This window comes from Monodelphis domestica, chromosome 1 (assembly GCF_027887165.1).
Source record: "Monodelphis domestica isolate mMonDom1 chromosome 1, mMonDom1.pri, whole genome shotgun sequence".
In the NCBI taxonomy this organism is placed as follows: domain Eukaryota; kingdom Metazoa; phylum Chordata; class Mammalia; order Didelphimorphia; family Didelphidae; genus Monodelphis; species Monodelphis domestica.
Window position 1 is genome coordinate 607086485 of NC_077227.1, and position 20470 is coordinate 607106954.

A 20470-nucleotide genomic window follows, 5' to 3' on the forward strand; every position below is an offset into this window, starting at 1 on the left:
GTCATGAGAAGCTTGGGAATCATTGAGTGCAGTTTTGGTTTTTCCAGTTTTTTTGATATGAGCACTTATTAACTACTTAGAATCACCAAGAGCAAAATAAGGGAACCAGACCTTACTAGATGAGTTTTGGTATGGGGAAAAGAGCTTTATGCTCATGTCATGTGAATATCTTTCTATTTTTGTTGTTCAGTCATATCTGACTCATTGTGACTCCATTTGGGGTTTTCTTGGCAAAGATATTGGAGAGGTTTACCATTTCCTTCTCCAGCTCATTTTATAGATGAGGAAATGAAGGCAAACAGGGTTAAGTGACTTGCCCAGATTCACACAACTAGTAAGTGTCTGAAACCAGGTTTGAAAAAAAGATCTTCCCAATTCTAGGCCAGTTCTCTATCCACCAATCTGACCTATCTTTATCCTTATTCAAGTCATTTTTTGGCCCAAGAAAGAATGATTGGAGAGATGGATCCCTAAACAGACTCTCTGGTGAAATTATAGGAGAACCCTGTAACCAATACTGAGACCTAAGGATATTAGAATTAATAGCAATGTTGGGGACCTTCGCTCCTCTCCTTTATAGCATGGAGGGACAGTGAAGGTGTTGGAAATGAGCCAAAATATTGAAACAATGCTTAAAACACTCAAAAGATAATGCTTTCCATTATGTTCCAGAGGTCTTCTGGGAAGTGCCCTTTGCTTAGAGCACATAGTCCCTTTAAAGACCTGCGATATTAAGACTAACATATAAGACATTCTCTGATTTTCTTTTTGTGTTTGCAATTATTCAGCTTAATGTGAATAATGAAGTCTATGAAGTGGACACATAGATTTGAATTCAAACTACTGCTTCTTCACTTCCCTTCCTACTTCTCTTTATTATTTCTCTTTATTGAGGATCCTTTCAATTTTTCTCTCTTTTCACTTACTATATGACCCTAAAGCTAAACAAAAAGGAAGACAGAAATTAAAACGAGGTTTATAAATCTGTAAGAATCTCACTGCAACATTGTGAATCATAGACAAACCAATGAAAATGTATTGCTGAGCAACAAGCAAAGGCTTTCTTCTTAACCTTTCTATCTTCATTATCAAAAATCTAATAACAATAATGAATCATTTATTTATAGCCTATCATGGTCTTCAGAAAGATGAGAAGCAGCATGGCACAATGGAGAAAGGGCTAGATGACCTGGATTCAAATCTTGCCTCTGACAACATGTGTGACCTGCGGCAAGTTACTTAATTTCTCAGTGCCCCAGATTTCCCAAAGTCTCTTGTTTATAAGTTTAAGTTACAAATATGCATATCTGTTCCTGTGGAAGAAGTTTTGCCATTAAGAATTCTCTACATTGACAAAAATCCTAGTTTTGGACAAAAAGTAAACAAAAATTTGAGAAAGCTGATGGTCCTCAGAGAAGGTCTTTGACATATAGAATAATAGCAGTGATATTTGCTTGATCTACTATATTGGTTTCCTTCTGAAGGACTCAAAGCATCATGCAAAGGGTACCTCTTAAGCAACTCAGTGGGTTATTTCTTTCCTCTATTACCCCATGGAGAGAAGTTGCTTTTTTGTTTGCTTTTTGAAGATTGAGACCCTGCAGTTTCATCCTAATTATGAATATTCCCAAGTAGTAATACATAATGGAAAACATTATCTTTTGAATGTTTAGAGCATTGTTTTTATATTTTGCAAGGGTTTCAGGACTAAGAATTAAAATGAACATCTTACAGTGTTTCTGGGAGTTAGTTCCTCCATCATTACAGCCGTATAAATATGTATTTCTTCAGGGAAGATTATCCCAATTAGTGATTTGTTACATAGAGAGCTACTTCATTATCTTCTTAATCATCCACAGGACTTATTTCTTGGGAAGGCAAAAGATCTTTGAGCATTTTATTTCAAATGTCATTTCTAATTAGGAAGCTGTATCTCTCAGAGATTGGTGATCACCACTTACTGGGTGACTGATGGAACTGAGGTGAAGTGGACCAGCATGCTAAGGGCAGAGGTGAATAAATAAGGGAACAAAACAGAATTCAAGGGAGATTCTGAGGGGAGAAAGAGGGTAATTGAAAGTGAAGAAGATGGCTAATGGAAGAGAAAGGCAAGGCTGTATAGGTATTGAGACTTGGCTGGGGGTGGAGGTGCCTAGCAACCTTGGAGGGAGAGGTTAAAAATAAGAAAAGGTAAAGCCAATTAAAAGTGTTATGTGAGTGTAGGAAAGGCAATGGGTATAGTTTGCATATTTGAAAAAGGCTGAAGGCAGCAGAACAGGAAGAAATGATTTTAGGTATGTTTATAGTACTTGTTTACAATCTCTACTGCTCCCAAATCTTTGGAACTATTTTTTTCTGATTCATTATTATTCCCATACCCTGTGAATGAGACAGTTTGGAGAGTGATTAATAAAAAGAAATAATAGGTAGAGTTTAGGCTTCCTGGAGGTGGTGGTAGTAGGAAATTCAATGTTTAAAGATCCTTGGAAGAAAAGATTAGTTTGAGTAACAAACAGGCTGTTGGCTTGGCTGACTCTTACAAGACCTTAAATCTCAAGATATTTGAAGATATTTTATTTCAAAGACTGGGTAGATTTGTTCTACATGGTTCCATGGGTCAAAACTAAAATAAATAAATAGAAGATACAAGAAGGAAAATATTGACTCAATATAATAAAGAACTTACTTGACAATTAAAGCTACTCTACAATGGAATAATCTGCCTTATGAAGTAGTGGGTTCCTTGTAAAGAGGGGTATTTATTAAGCATGTATTAGCTACTATAGTAAGCATTGGTGACACAGAAAAAAGGGTAGCAAAAGTACTATCCTTATCCTCCATAAACTCATTCTAATGGTTAAGACTATTTGCAAACAACTATGTTCTTAGGAGATTTGTTGAGTGCAAATGGGAGGTAAAGTATGTATTCATTTAACAAATACTTATAAAGTACTAGCTTTTTTACAGAGCACTTTCTAGGTGCTAGTGAGATAAAAAAGTTAAGATAAGATATTGTTTGTGTCCTCATGTAGCTTACAGTATATTATATTATAGCACAGTATAGAATAGTAGGTTAAGAAACAAATATAGATTAAACATAGGTTGGATAGCCAGCTATTAAAGCTGCCATATCAGTATCCCTGCAATGGATTAGTGTGATTTTTAAATTTCCTCCATTTTGCTTGGTCTAGCACCCAGGAATGTGCACACCCACACTACACAGGCATGTGCTAGCTAATGACAAATCAGAAACAACTAACTGCCCCCCTGGGCTGTCCTAAACCAAGCTTGAGCCACCATTGGCACATGTGAGGCACAGGAAGTGAGGTAGAGAACAGCCTCTGGAGTTCTCGTCATTCAATCCTGGAGCTCGAGCTTGGAGGAGCCCTGCAGATAGCTTTCCTTCAGATCGGTCACATGAGTGATAAGGACTGACTCCCTTCTTCTCCTTGGTTCTCCAAGGCCTTAAACTCCCACCTTGGATCAGCCTGAGCCAGAGAGGTTTTGAGTTAAACTCCTTTCGTTCTCTCCTTCTCTCTCTCCCTCTAATAATTTCTTCCTCCTGTTGTAAGTAAATCACCATAAAAATTCCATTCTGACTTGAGTGTTTCATTTAGAATTTTATAAATAAAATCCTTGGTGACCAATAATTATTATATTCAGTCGCAACCCCTAAATTTAACAATAACATTAGTCATTGTAATAAATGATTACAAAAGTCATTTGTAACTTTTAAGATTCAATAATTCCATCATATATCTTTGGGAAATGGAAGTAGCAAAGGTATGATACATTAATTCTCTAAGGGTATAGGGAAAGACGTCATTTTTTTTTAAATCCTTTTGGGCAGTAACTCTTTGTTTATATTAATTGAGTATTTTGGATTATATAATTGACTATAGCTATATTTTGCTTCTTGCAGTATGTGTATTAATTGAAAAATAGGTAAGTAAGTACAATGTTAAGGTATTGCCATATATAAAGTGAACGAGGAAAGATTGTTGATTGAAATAAATCTAGGGTGAGTTCTTTTGTAAAGTGAAGTACATCTTTTGTAAAGAGTTCCTACTGCTCACTGTTGTCTTTCCCCCTTCCAGATTTGTCAATTGTGCAAATGTGGAGTTTTTATAAATGAAGTTTGTCTTTGCCAGATCTCTTCTCACTTTTTTTCCTATTACAATAGGCTTTGATCAAAGTGATCTTGGATTCATCCCATATTTGTTTCTTTCTCATTTTGATTAATGCTACAAAGAGAGTAGGGAGAATATGATAAGTAGCTAACTTTATAACCTGTATCAGAAAAAGTGTATCTCACATGTGGAAAGGAAGATGAAGACTCTAGCAAAAACTCATTTTAAATACCAAGGAGTTTCTTATTTTGATAGCTCTTGATGACTGGGATCATTGACAGAAAATAAAAGGTTGGTTCCACCAGAGATTAAAAGGAAAGTGGCACCATCCCAAGACTGGGATGAAGCAGAAGAGCAATAATTTAGGGTTTCTTACCTGTGAAACCTCCTGTTTTGACTAAAATTCTTTGGAGCGATACCATTTTTAGAATGAGAGCCTAAGTCTATTAGTGCTTAGGAAACCCATTCTCCTACCTGACTGATCCCTCTAGTGCACAATACCACTGGTGATCAGCATGGATTATATGACATGCTTTAGTTTTGACCAGGCCATTTTGCCCTGGATTTACCACACTGATGTTGGATTTAGTGCTAATTTCTAGTTGGTTCTGATCTTATTGCAGCCCAGAACTTCTAAGCTCAGGCAATCCACTAACTTTAGTATTATAAGAGTGTGTCATCAAGTCTGACCTGCCAGGAAACTTTATAAGACTGTACATAAAAGGGTTATTGATCTGCTTTGGTGAGTGAAAAGAGTTCCCTACAATGATAAAATTATAGGTCAGTACTCCCTTCCCCCAGGCAAAAAAAAATTTTTTTTGTTTAGACATAGGATTTTTATCTACTCCACAAATTAGACCACATGTGTAGACAGCTGAGTATGTGTAATGTATAAATAAGAGAACACAACAATATTCACAAATAAGCACCTGGCAAAATATTTGGAAATGCAGTCACTCAGTCTTCGGTGCTTATGTCTTAGAAAGGTCATATCCCAGCTGCTTCTCGGCAAGAGGGTTAAGGGTAAGATGCTCCTGGAGCTAAGCCTTGATATTTTTTCCTTTTATGCGTTGGTGTACCCATGCTTTATAGAGAGATATTGGTTTCTACAAGTCTTGGATTGCTGTGTTTACCTTCTAAATGGCTTCAGCAAGGGTTGTAGATAATAGTACCAATAAGCTGATGAGTAGAGGAGAGATGCAGCAAATTCTGTTTGAAACACCAAAAGCATGAGTTGGAAGAGGAATATGTGGACACAACAAAAATTTAGTCATTTTGGGCTTCTTTGTGACCTAAGCAACTTGTCTGAAAACTATGGACTGTTGTAATGAGTACTAAATTACCACAAGAGTAACTAGATTTGAGTTCAAATTTGAGCAAATCACTTTATCCCCTCTGTTAATTTTGAAGGAGGCAAGTAGGTGCCTGGGAGTCTGCTCTACTATCTTTATATAACCATGTTATCTTTCAAAGATGTCTACTTTGTTTTCCAAAGAAATCTTGAAATGTTACTCAAGAATTTACCTTCCTCACATCTGACCAGTTATCCTGACTCTTGAAATCTTGTCTCTGGACTTCAATGACTTTCGAGGGAGAGTGACATTGACAACTTTGTACAACTCTGCCTCACTTAAATCCAATTCATACACAAGTCAAGATATCACCCTGGAATGTCATTGGTCCTCTTCAAAAATGAAGGACAAACAACAACAGCTTGTGTCTATGCCCACAGATTTGGTTCAAAGGGTGTACTGCTCCCATATAAGCATGCCAAGTAATGGTGTATGTACAGGGTAGCCTATATTCTATGCTGTAGGAAATGAAAACACCATACAAGAATTACAATGGCCCATAAACGATCATATCAGTAGACCTTTCCCTTGTAATTGATGGGCTTACTTTCCCATGGAATCCTTCTTTCCTCTTGATTCAAGTCAACAAGTCAAGTAAGCAAGCATTTTTTGTACTTACTCTATGCTAGGCACTGTGTTAGCATTATTCCATAATTTGAATTTCCCTTAGAAATGAAATAAAATTGTAATTGCTAATGAGATAATTTCCCTTCCCCACTACCACTCACATGCACATTCTGTTGAGTTCCATTTTTCCCCAATAGGAACTGATAAAGCATTTAACTTCATAGGACTTCTCTGAGGGAATCTTATTTCCTCATAAGGGAAACAAACTTGGGGCTTTTGGAGAGCCAGCTCCCTTTACCATAGGATCCAGTGTTCAAGTAACTTATGATAATAGTGGGATGCAGAGCTCAGGTTTTTTGCTCTCTCCATACTGTAGTTAAGATTCCTTTGTTTTTCTTTGTGCTTCAGGAGTCATGAGAGTGATCCTTATCTAAGGATCTCTAAGAGGTTGGTGTTATTCAAGAATTTACCTTTCTGATATTTGACACCTGACTGTTAGGATTATATTACCCAGGAAATCTCCTCCTCTATCTATTATGGCAGGAGTCAGAAAATGCCACCCCTTGTACCACATGGTTGAAAGAACAGGTGCCTGTATTGTTTTTCTGGCCTTGGTCTTTTTCTTGGCTTTTTCTTATGAATTCTTGGTGCTAGAGTTTGTTCTTGGCCACTGCCAAATTTGGGGTTGAGGAGGTAATTATTGTTAGTGGTCTAATTAACAAATACTCTTCACCCATCTTTGTGCTCAGCAAAGGAAAAAAAGGGGGGAAAGAAAAAAAGAATGGAAAAGGAAAAAAAGGTAAAAGATCAAGTCTGTGATGATTTTATTTTCTATTCTAGGTGAGTACAAAATGCTGTGTTCAGTAAATACACTGATTAAATCATCTCTAAGGTCCTGGAGATAATTTTTATCTTTTCCAGATTTTCAATGATGAAAAAATCAGGTTGATTCTGCATTACTTTTAGAATTAATTAATTAACTAACTTGTTTGTGGTTTACATTAAAATCCTAAATATCTCTCTTTTTCCCTCCCTCTTCACATTGGAGAAGACATCATTTTGGGAAAAATGTGTAGATATAAAATTATGTCTTATATGTTATTTATCAATCCTTTCTCTGGAAGTGGACATTCACAAGTTATTTTTCAAATATTTCTGTTGCTGTATATAATATTGTCCTGGTTCTACTCATTTTGCTTTTCATCATTTCATGTAGGTCTTTCCATTTAAAAATATTAATCTGGTCATCATTTCTTCTAGTACAAGTAATATTCCATCACAATCATATGCCACAACTTGTTCAGTTCTTCCTCAATTGATGGAAATCTTCTCAATTTCCAGTTCTTTGCCACCATAAAGAGAGTTGCTATAAATATTTTAGAACATATAGGTTCTTTCCCCCTTTTCCCTGATCCCCTTAAGAAGCAGATCTAACAGTGGTATTCTTGGGTTTCAGGGTATACGTAGTTTTTTATAACTCTTTGGACATAATTCAGATTGTTCTCCCAAATGGTTGGATCAGCTGATTCTATATTATTTTTTAATTGATCCTATTTACATTAATCAGTTTTGTTCTGTAACTGCCAAAGTCATGGTTCTTTGGTCTCTGATTACAGTTCAGAAATTCAGCTGACTTGTAATGAATTAAGTTTTAAATTTTAGCTTTCTTGTTAAGCACTGTTCTAGTCTCATGCCAAGAAAATCTGTTAATCTTGAATGAGGTAGGTAGTAATCAGGGAGTCTGCTCTACTATCTTTATACATCAAGCTATCTTTCAAGGATGTCTAGTTTGTTTTCCAAAGAAGTCTTGTCTACTATGTAACCTTGTAGGTAAACTGAAATGATGAACATTTTTTAGTCACAAGAGGGAAGGAGAGGGTCACTGCCCCCCCATTCCCAATTTCCAACAAATTGTCCCTGCCCCCCCCACCCCCACTCTGTTATTTGCTCTCTTGTACTTCTCAGAACTGTATGAAGGCTAGCAAACCCTACTCTGTGGTCTTTGGCTACTGAGCAAGGCTGCTGACTCAATTTATTGTTTTTTGTTGTTCAGTCATTCAGTTGTGTCCAACTCTTTGTGATCCCTTTTGGGGTTTTCATGGCAAAGATACGGGAGAGGTTTGCCATTGTCTTCTGTGACTCATAGATAAGGAAACTGAGGCAAAAAGAATTAAGTGATTTGTCTAGGGTGACACAATAAGTATTTGAAGTCAAATTAGAATTTAGGAGTCTTCCTGACCTCAGAGCTGATACTCTAAACACTCTGCTGCTTACCTATTATAAGAGAGAGGAATTTGCAAAAGAGAGAAATTGCAAAAGAGAGGAATTGGACCTGGTGATGCAAGAAACAGCCTACGTGAGGGAGCATCAGAAAGGAAGAGACCCAAGATTCCAGGAAAAGAACAGAGGCTGAAGGGAACTCAGAAACCACCACTTCAACTCCCTCTCCTTCAGCTAAGAGCCTGACATGAGGATCTCTGAGGCTGGAGGTCCCCCTGGACAACTGTTTCTTAATGAACCCCTGGAAGTCTTCTGCTCATCTCAAACATTGTAGATTGTACTTTGAAGAAGCCATCTACTGAGAGAGAATTTTCTCCATTTCTCTATCCCCAATTTGACCCGAACTCCAGCAATTTAATCAAATTAGCTCAAAAGTAGGGACAACCAGCAGCTGACCAGAAGAGGGGTCAAGGCTGAGGGCCTGGACCCCATGAGATTTGGGGCAGTCAGTCTGCCAGTCTCTAGGGACTCCTGCTACCTATTTTGCTTACACAATTTTCAATTTCCCTTCCCTGAGTAGTTCTCTATCAAAGTGTTATTAGTTAGATCAAATCTGTTTACTTTCTTTTTTTTTAATTAATTTATTTAATCAATTTAGAACTTTATTCCTTGGTTACAAGAATCATATTTTTCCCCCATCCCCCCTTCCATAGCCGACACACAATTTCATTGGGTATTGCATCTGTCCTTGATCAGAACCTATTTCCATGTTGTTGGTGTTTGCATTAGGATGTTCATTTAGAGTACATCCCCAGGCATATCCCCTCTACCCATGTATTCAAGCAATTGTTTTTCTTCTGTGTTTCTACTCCCACAGTTTTTCCTCTGAATGTGGATAGTGTTTTTTTTTTTCTCATAGATTCCTCCAAGTTGTTCAGTATCATTGCATTGCCACAAATGGAGAAGTCCATCACATTCGATTGTACCACAGTGTATTGGTCTTTGTGTACAATATTCTCCTGGTTCTGTTCCTTTCACTCTGCATCAATTCCTGGAGGTCATTCCAGTTCCCATGGAATTCCTCCAGTTTATTATTCCTTTGAGCATAATAGTATTCCATCACCAACATATACCACAATTTGTTCAGCCATTCCCCAATTGAAGGGCATCCCCTCATTTTCCATTTTTTTTTTTTGCCACCACAAAGAGCATAGCTATGACTCTTCCTGTCTTTTTTCCTTATTATCTCTTTGGGGTACAAACCCAGCAGTACTATGGCTGGATCAAAGGGCATACAGTCTTTTAGCACCCTTTTGGCATAGTTCCAAATTGCCCTCCAGCTTGGTTAGATTAATTCACAACTCCACCATGTTAATGTTAATTTTAGGATTAAAGACTGAATATATTAATTAAAGGTCACCAAGGATTTCACTTATGAAAATCCTGAATGAAATACACAAGTCAGAATGGATTTTTTATGGTAATTTAATTACAACAGGAGTAAGAAAATATTAGAGGGAGAGAAAGAGGGAGAGAAGGAAAGAGCTTAATTCAACCTTCTGGCTCCCACTGAGCCAGAGGAAGTCTTGGGCCTTGGAGGGCCAAGGCAGAGAAGGGAGTCAATCCTTATCACTCATGTGACAGATCTGAAGGAAAACTGTCTGTGGGCCTCCTCCCAGCTCAAGCTCCAGGATCAAACTGGCTTCTAGCCCTTTCCACAGGAACTGAGCAAACTCCAGAGGCTGTTCTCTACCTTCCTGCGTCTCACATGTGCCAATGGTAGCTCAAGTTTGGCTTAGGACAGCTCAGGGGGTCAGTTAGTTGTTTCTGATTTGTCATTAGCTAGCACATTCCTGTGTAGTGTGGGTGTGCACATTCTTGGGTGCTAGACCAAGCAAGATGGAGGAAATTTAAAAATCACAACCAGTAATGCATTAATGTCTCGACTGTCACATCCCCTCCAGCATTCATTACTTTCCGTTGCTGTCATGTTAGCCAATCTTCTAGGTGTGAGGTGATACCTCAGAGTTGTTTTAATTTTCATCTCTCTGATTATCGGAGATTTAGAACACTTTTCCATGTGCTTATTAATAGTTTTGATTTCTTTAACTGAAAATTACTTATTTATGTCCCTTGCACATTTATCAATGGATTGAGAATGGCTTGATTTTTTGTACAATTGGTTTAGCTCTTTATAAATTTGAGTAATTAGACCTTTGACAGAGGTTTTGTAATGAAGATTGTTTCCCAATTTGTTGCTTCCCTTCTAATTTTGTTTTCATTGGTTTTGTTTGTACAAAACCTTTTTAATTTGATGTAATCAAAATTACTGATTTTACATTTTGTGATTTTTTTCTAGCTCTTGCTTGGTTTTAAAGTCGTTCCTTTCCCAAAGATCTGACATGTATACTATTCTGTGTTCACCTAATTTACTTATAGTTTCCTTCTTTATATTCAAGTCATTTAACCATTCTGAGTTTATCTTGGTGTAGGGTGTGAGATGTTGATCTAAATCTAATCTCTCCTATACTATCTTTCAATTTAAGTCTGTCTACTTTCTGACACTAAAAAAGGGGACTGAAGATTTGGGGAGAACCATACCTCTCCCCAAAGAGGAGGACTAGCCAAGATAAGGACTGAGGAGTGAACTCAGATCTTAAAGGAAAAAGTAGTAATTGGGGTGCTGGGATGATTCAGAGGCAGAAAAATCCATCCTGCCTCTCAATACTGCCTAAGAACAAGAAGGGAGACAGTGGATCATTTCCCTAAAGCCCTCTCCTCAAATCCTTGACCTCCACCTTCCAACCCCATTCTCTGAGGAGACATATTCTATCTCTCAGGAAGATGAACTCAGGTTGTCTTCATCAAGGGGAAGAGAGGGGAAGATCAACTTCTTCACCCCTCTCATTCTCTCAACCCTTCCTCTTTTTCTCTCCAATTCACCAGTGTAGGTGGGTGTAACCTCCGTTATTGTCCTATATTACACTACCCAATTTATTGGTTCCTGCTAAGCCTAACTAATAAATTGATTATGATTAGATCATTTTTTCTCAGTTCACATTAATTTTCAAGTATAACAATGGATTTGCCCAGACTCTATAGTGGAAGAACTATTTTAGTCCCAAGTAAGCATTCACCACTCTATACTGTATTAGAAATAGGATACTGTGGAGATATTTCTAGTAGTAATAACTGAGATACTCTGGTTGGCTAGAGAGATACTAGGGAAAACCTCAGGGTGCCTAGTTGTAATGGAGATAGAGATACTTCTGAGAGAGAGAGAGAAACTACTAGAGGGGATACTCTGGGGTTGCCTATTGATCACTACTGATGGCTAATAGATCAAGATATGTCCTACCATCCACCCTTCACCTCCCAGTTTTCCACCCATGCCCTCCTGTCACCCTTCCCCTTCCCCCTGTTAGTCAGCCACCTTTCTATGTAACTCAAAGGTGACCTGTGTGGTTTAGAGAAGATACTTTTCCCCACTTTCTCAGGTAAGGAGGTTTATTGGGAAAAACAGGACAAGAATAGAAATTGAGGTGAGAGGGATAGGGTTGTCTCTAGTCTATAAGGAGGGTTAGGAAGATTTTGGAAAATGTCAGTCTTGTCACAACTGTGACACAAAAATCTGTCAGGGAGGTGGGGGGACAACTGTTTAATCTTCTTTCGTTTTCCTTCAAACTCAAATCTCAAATATGCAATCAGTTCTTCATACTCTAAACCACCAACAAAAGTTAATTTCTTCTCAGCCTAAATCCATAAGCCCCCTCCCCCCAGGGTCCTTCAGCCTAGGACAGAAGCTAACAGTGGTCCAGTTCAGAGCTTCTTTCCCCTTCAACCTGGCTTAACTCTCCAACTGTCTTTCCTGGGAACATTCTATTTGGAATGTTCTTCCTTGATTGACAGCTGAGGTCCTTTACTTTTTTTTGCATGCATGAAATTCTCTCTTCCTTCATGCCTCTTCCACAATACTCATTAGATTGATCAAGGAATTTCTTTGCATAGTGTGTGAATACTAAATTAGGTACTCTTTGTTAAGTGATCACCCCATACATACTACCACACAGCTAGAGAAAAGCCTAATCTAACTGAGTAAGCACCATACCACCAAGCTTGATATTAGAGTTTTAAGAAGGAAGTTATTGTGTATGGTTTTTTGAGAAGGCTCATAGTTGCCTGTTATTCTGAATTAATCTTCCCCCACTCCCTTTATCCCTCATTAAAGGAGCAGTAAAAGGATGTACTTCTAACACTAATAATAATTGGGATAGGTGTGGCTAGACTGAACCTTGAGGGTACAGAGAAGACAATATTTCAGGGAACAGGAAATTAATACTATTGAAAGAGTGAATTGCAATAGGAGTCTTTGGAGAGCAGTAGGGGAAGGAGACAGAGACAGACAGACAGAAAATAAGTGATGCTTCACAATTGGGTTAGCCTACAACATAAGACTTATCTGAGTTCAGAGACCAATTTATTTTCCCTTAGTTGACTATGTGAAGATTAAATTTAACTATCCCCGATTATGAAAATGAAATTAATTAACTCTTCCCTGATTGTGAAAATTAAATTAACTCCCCTGCCAATTTTTAGATTTAATCATCAAAAGTGTACTTAAAGTTGAGTGGGGAGATCTGTCCATTTTTAGATCTAATCACTAAAAGTGTAAACATCCCACTTAATGTCTGTGACCCATGTGTGTGATAGTGGGTAACAAGTCAGAATTAAACTGACTGCCCCTGCATAGTCCTAAAGCAAAGTTTCAACTATGGTTGGTAGACATAAAATTAGAGGAAGGCACAAGAAGTGATGCAAAAGAAAGTGTCTTTAAAAAGGAGTGACAACTTCCTGAGTGCAGTTCTACTTGGGATTCTACTTGAAGTTGAACTTCTGTGGAAGAGAGAAATGCTAAAATGAATGCAAGGATTGAATTTTGCAAGGTTATCTCATGAAAAGAGATGAGATAGAACACTGACTGCCAGTGGGGGATGGGAATGGAATATTCCAGCTAAGAAAAGGAAGAGCAGTTGGGGACTACTGGTTCTTTTCTCTCTTTGAATTGCAGAGGGAAGGAGCAAAATCCTCACTGAGCCTACAAAGTTATAATTTACTAAATCCTTTGTTGAGCAGTAAAAGATACAGAATAGCCATCTGATTTACAGTGGTGGGATAGAGACTTTTTTTCCTTTGGGGAAGTCAATAGCCTAGCCTTCAGAAGACTCATTCAAAGCTTTATCTCTGAGAGAAGAAATACCAACATCTTGAACCTACAAAGATCTTAAGACCATCTGGGACATAGTCCCCAGACTTGTGCCTCAAATCCCTGAAAATATCTATAGGAGGGAGAAAGGCAGGAACTTCCTGTTTCCTCTTTCCTAATTTATACCCTAACCCCTTATCCAATAAATAGCTATTTTTACTTTACTGAAGACTCAGGCATTTTAAATGTACTATACGGGGGATTACAAATACATCAGCTAAAGAAGAGACCGAAGGGGATTTTCTATTACCCTTCAGCTCTAGTCAGATCTGACTCCATTGTTCAAACAGCTCTTCCTGGGGGAGGGAGAATTGGTGTTACTCTTTATCTGTTCCCTCTCTCTCAAGTACCTGTCAAAACTCTGGTTCCTTTTGATTCCCGGCTAGTACAGTTTTGGTGAGAAAGAGTTCTTCATTCTTTGGTGTTGAGACTGGAGAAGAATCTGTGGACTGGACCTGAGACCTTGTTCCTGGTGAGACTGTTCTTAAATCTCTTCCTTTGGACTGACACATGGTGAGTGAAAGACTGACTCCTTTCCTGGATTTTCTGAAGAGACTAACCTCAGGAGAGACCTACCTTTTGAGAGAGACATCCCCTGGTCCTCAGGTTTGCTAAGGCCTTTCCAGCTAAGGACTAACTCTCCCTGCCAGGGTTGATCCAGGGGCTGGGAGTAAATTACTTAGTGCTTAAGCTAGATATTTTACTCTATCCTCTCTCTGATTTTCTTACTTCACTCTTTCTATATTTTGTAAATAAATTGTAAATAACTCTCTTTAGAATAAATTAAATTCCTGGTGACCCTATTTTAAATATAATCCAGTCCAACCTTTTTATATAATTAACCCTTCCTCCCCCCCCTTACAACTATAAGCTTCTTGAGGACAAAGACTATTTCATACTTGTTTTTTAATGCCTTGTGCCTGTAGGCATTTGATAAATGCTGAATTGAATTGTTTTTCTAGCAAGTAATTTCAATGCTCACTAAGTGATGGTGCCAAATTTCATGTGCAATTCTATCATCTAGGGTCAAGGAAGACAAATCCTGACAGATTCTATATTATAATGGCATGGATTTTAGCCCCAGTATCATGGGGAAAGAATTAATTCTCACCTTCCCCCAACTCTACCTGTTATAATAGGAATTTGTTGAGGAATGAGCAAAAGGGAACATATAAAAAAAATTCAGATTTATTGGTTGGGAAGGGGAGGAAGGAAAGGGGTTAGGAGAAATTGTACAAGTTATCTTACTCTCTAATGTCTATAAATCAATCTAAAACTATCTTATTAAGCTAAGCAGTAAATTTCTCCAATAACCAAGTCTCACACATGGAGTTCAATCAAAAGGGCCAGGATCTTCAGTTGATTAGTGTCCAAACAGGTCCAGAGGTGAAGTGTGCCTACAATCTTCTTTACTCAAGCTTCCAGCAGCCAGATTCAAAGATTTCTCTCTCTTTAGTTGTTATTTGGAGAATCAGAAACCTGTTTTCCAAGCCTTTCCAATCAAGGTCCATTCAGGAGAGAAGTGTGTCAGTTGGGACATTAGAACCTTTCCCCAGATCTCCAGCCTTAGGTTCCCATGGGACTATTAGTCACATGCTCCTGTCAATCACTCACTCTGATATATGTACCACTCTGTTACAAAATGTTCTTTCTCTAGCACATACCTCAGGGTGGAGGCATATGGCAGACCCAGAACTATAGGATCAGAATCTGATACATACACACACACACACACACACACACACACACACACACACACACACACATTTAGTATTACATAAACATAGAATGTTATAGCTGGCAAAGATTCAGTGACCATTCCACCCCACCCACCACCCTCCATTAAAAAAAAAATTCTTGCTTTCTGTCTTAGAATCAATACTGTTTTGGTTCTAAGGCAGAAGAGTGGTAAGGGCTAAGCATTATAGGGTTTAAGTGCATTCCCAAGTCACACAGATAGGAAGTGTTTGAAATCAGATTTGAACCCAGGACCTCATATCTCCAGGCCTGGTTCTCAGTCCACTGAGCCCTAACTGGTTCTCCCCCCCCCCCAATTCTCTCATTTTACAGATAAGGAGTATTGGGATACAGTATTAGAGGGTAATTTAGGGGAAACACAGAAGGAAAACATATATATATATATATCATATAATAAATAAAGTTTATATATATATATATATAGTGGTAGTCTCTTGGTGATCGAGAATGACTATTGTCTTTGTGCAGTTTCATCTACGGTGTACCCTCATGTGGCTTTGAAGTCCAAAGGCTGAGGCGCACAGTTTGTGGCACATGGGGCATGGGACGCCAGTTGTTACGGGAGGTGTGGTTGTGGCCTGGTGTCGGCGTTCACGCGCAGCGGCAAGATGTTGACGTCGCTCATCTTCAAAGGTGGCGGCAGCATGGTTAATGTGGGTTTGCCAGTTGCTTCTGACAGAGGCAGCGAGTTCTAGTTGCTTTGGTGTCATGCCAGCCCACTTCAAGTTGGACTTTAGCTGATCCTTGAATCTTTTCTTTGGTCGGCCTTGTTTCCTGAGTCCAGCTGACAGTCACCATAGAATACCTGTCTTGGTATTCGCTGTGGGTCCATGTGGATGACGTGTCCAGACCATCGTAGCTGGGTTTGGAGGACCAGGACTTCGATGCTGGTGGAGTTGGCTCTGTCGAGGACTTCCTGGTTGGTGATTCGGTCCTGCCATTGGATCCTCATGATTGACCGGAGGGAGCGTTGGTGGAATTGCTCCAGCTGTTTCATGTGCTTCCAGTACAGTATCCATGTCTCACAACTGTACAGGAGCGAGTTGAGGACCACTGCATTATACACTTTGAGCTTCGTCGCAGTGCTTACACCGCTGTGTTGGAGGACTTTGCAGCACATATATATATATATAAATATATATATAAATTTTATTAAGAGGATGGGGATGAATGTTTGATAATAACAGGAGGGAAAAGGGAAAATTATAATACTTATCCCTAAATCTTAAAACCTCTAAGTACCTGTACTAATGCCTAAATACCTAAGCTAATTAAGGTTAAGTACAACAGCATGACAAATCTCATAATATAAGAGTCCTGGATGAGTCAAAGTCCCAGTTGAAAATCACAGAAGCTCTAAACAGGTTTGAGGGTTTTTGTTCAGTCCAACTGTCCAGCAGTCTGGCTAAATATAGTCTCACCCCAGCTGAAGTCTTCAAGGGCCAGTTAGGGATGGATGATCTGCAGCTACAAGCCAATCTCCTACTTCTCCTCCTTCCAAGAGAATGGCAGTTGGGACAAACCTCTCTTCAACAGCTTGGAACTCTAACTCAGTACTGCTCATGAGATTTTAAGTCATATGTTCCTGCCAATCATTTTGCAGTCTTTATCTTTCCTTGATACAGTCCCCCATTTGCACAAAGCCTAAATTGTGTTGAAAACAGTATTTTGGCATTTGTGCAAACCTAAAATACCCATTACATAAACTAAGATATCTACCTAAAATAACAAATAACCTACACTCAACTATCTTAATCTAACTAATACTCATCTATTCTAGGTAATTTAACAAAGAAAGGAAAAAACAATTAAATAATGAACAAGGACAAATGTCAAAGCAAAAACAAAAACTCACCAAGCAAGTAACATCAAAACAAAAAGATGAACATAATTTCCATGCAAACATCAAACTCATAAATACTATTTTTGTCAGCTAATATAGAACATTCTACTATTATACTACATTAATATCAAACTTAGAGAAAAAATTTGAAAATTACAATAAACACAACATTGCATAAGTTTTACATATACATATAGTACATACATACAATATATGCATGTAAGATATATGCACATATACACTTCATATTTATACATATATTGCATGTATGTTGCATATATACATATACATGCACTATAATACAATTAATTTAAAATCCTATTATGCACACTATTTACATATATTTACATATAGATTTACAATTTTGTTTGATATGCGATGTTATATGTTATTTATGTTATGTAATGTATGATATTATGTATGTTGTTATGCAAGTCTGTATCTAATATTACCTACTTACTCCTAATTCCCTATCTTCAAAATTCTTCTAAATTTCTATACTAAAATTAAATATCCAAGTAGATAATTAAGTTTTGTTAATAACTAATCAATAGCTAATTATAACATTGTTAGTACCCTAATTATGTATTGTTTTACTCATTTAAGTATTGATTCAGATTCAATGTAACCTAAACATGTCTATGTATGTATTGTGTTTATGTTTTGTTATGTTGTTACTTTTGCTATGTCATGTTGTCTTGCTAGTGTAATATTAGTATTACTGTTATGTTAGTGTTATGTTACTGTTGCATGCGATATACTTACCACTACTTTAGACTTTCTTTCTCTTACACCACATCTTGCTTGAATAATTCTTCTGCTGCAATTCCATAGTAGCAAATATATTTGTGTTCATTTGCGTGAATATGTTATGTTGTTTTGTGTTATAATACATTACTCCACAATTTTAATTAATCAGTCCATTAATCCTGTGATCTTCATTATAAATTTTCAAAGTTTTTAAATTTATAAGTTTTCAGTATTTTAATAATGTCCATTAATTTCCTGAATTCTTCTCTTCATCTGCATTGTCCTCTTCTATCTTCTTCTGCAGGAATGGTCCTCTCTTTACTGATCTTTTTGACTGCAGACTCAATTTGCCTGATGATTCTAACTTTCTATGATCTTTTCTTCATTTTCTTCTTTGATGATTTGTACATTTACATTATTTATACCATGTGCTAATTTGATACATGAACAATGATACCATGAATCTCTACCCAAAACTTTTACTGAAGATGGAGAAACTCACACAATGATGTAAGGACCTCCCCAACTCTCTTGAGTTGCTGATGTCTTAGCAAAAGTTTTTAACACAGACCATATCTCCTGGTTTGAAATCATGGAGAGAATAATCCAATGGACCAGTTTGAATTAATACTCCCATATCATGTAATTCTTTAAGTCCTTGTTGTAAAGCACTCAAGTAAGAATCAAGTTGACAATCTCCTCCTAAGAGAGATGTCTAGATTGTCCTATAAGTTTTTGCTTGTAGTGGAGCATGTCCAAAAAGTATTTATATGATGATATATGCAAATCTGCTCTTTGTCTCTTACATAGGTAAAACAAAGGCATGGAAAGAATATTTGGCCATTTGAAATGAGTTTCAGCACATATCTTCCCCACCATAGTCTTGAGTTCCCTATTTATGCACTCCACCTGACCTGAACTTTGTGGGTGAGAAGGAACATGATATTTCAGTGTTATTCCTAGATTCTCATAGATTCTTTTCAGGATGTCTTCGGTGAAATGAGATCCCTTATCAGAGTCTATGGTTAGTGGTACTCCAAATCTAGGTATAATTTCCTTAATGAACACTTTCACCACAAAGCTAGCTGTATTTGTATTTGATGTAAAAGCTTCACGCTGTTTGGTCAATCTGTCAACATTTCCCAAGCAAAACTTGTATTTTCCAGCTTTTGGCATGCTGATATAATCAATTTGCAGACTCTCAAATGCACAATATGCTAAAGGTATATCACCTAAATCTTTCTGTCTTAATGGCCCTTGATTGAATTTTTGGCAAACAGAACAGCTTGTGCAGATCTTATTTGCTACAGAACTTATTCCAGGTGCTAACCATTGTCTCTTTACAGAATCAATTACAACTTGAGTGCCAAAATGGCCTTTTCTGTGGATGGTTTGACACAAATAGGTATACAAGTCTTTTATTAACAGTGGTTTTCCAGTATCTGCAACCCATATGTCATGTTCTTTCCTTGCTCCAAACTTCTTCCATTTCTGTATTTCTGAGTTTACATAAGCTTTTTCTATATCATCAGATTCAATAGTTAACAAGTTCATGACATACACTGGAGCACTCCTGGCAGAAAATTTCTCAGTGATATCAACTCTATGATTTCCTTTAGAGACTGACTCTCTGATGTAAGTATGACTTTTACAATGGATCACTACTAGATGTTTAGGTTTCTGGATAACATTCAACAACTCAGTTATTATTTCTGCATGAGCAATTGGTTTTCCTGATGGATGCAGTAATAAAATCTTGTTGTTTAGAGATCTGCCCTATAGCATGACAGACTGAAAAAGCATATTGAGAGTCTGTATATATATATATATATATATATATATGTACTTTTATCAGCCAGAAGACATGCTTGCTTTAAAGTGACTAATTCTGCACATTGAGCACTATGGTTACTAGGTAATGATCTGTATCACAGTGTCTCAAATTTGGTGACAATTGCAGCACCTGTACGTCAAATTCCATTACAAAAATATGAAGAACCATCAGTGAATAAAACCAAGTCTGGATTTTCAATTGGAGTGTCTTTTAAATCCATCCTAGGTATATCCACTAGATCTACTATCTCTACCCATTTATGTAATGGTTCATCAGTCTTTGGCAAATCAGGAAGAAGTGTACCTGGATTTAATACACTACACCTCAACTCGATGTTTTCATTACTTAGAAGTATAATTTCATGCTTGGATATTCATTGGTCAGAATATGCTTGAGTACAAAATTTCCTCATTAGTGCTTCTATTTGATGTGAACAATATGCAGTCAATGGACATCCCAAAACTAAATCTGATGACTTCTGCAGCTCTATACCCCTTAGACAAGGAACTGTACCAGTAGCAATTGGATCTAGCTGACAACTATAGTATCAATTGGACAATAACTTTGTCCTAAAGTCTGTGTCAGTACACCAGAAGCAATACCTTTTGTCTCATTTACAAACAGTTAAAAAGATTTTGTGTAGACTGGAATACCCAGAGTTGGTGTAGATAAAAATCACTTCCTTGAGCTTATTATATTTTATCAAATTAAAAAAATTATTTAGTCAATCTAGAACATTATTTCTTGGCTACA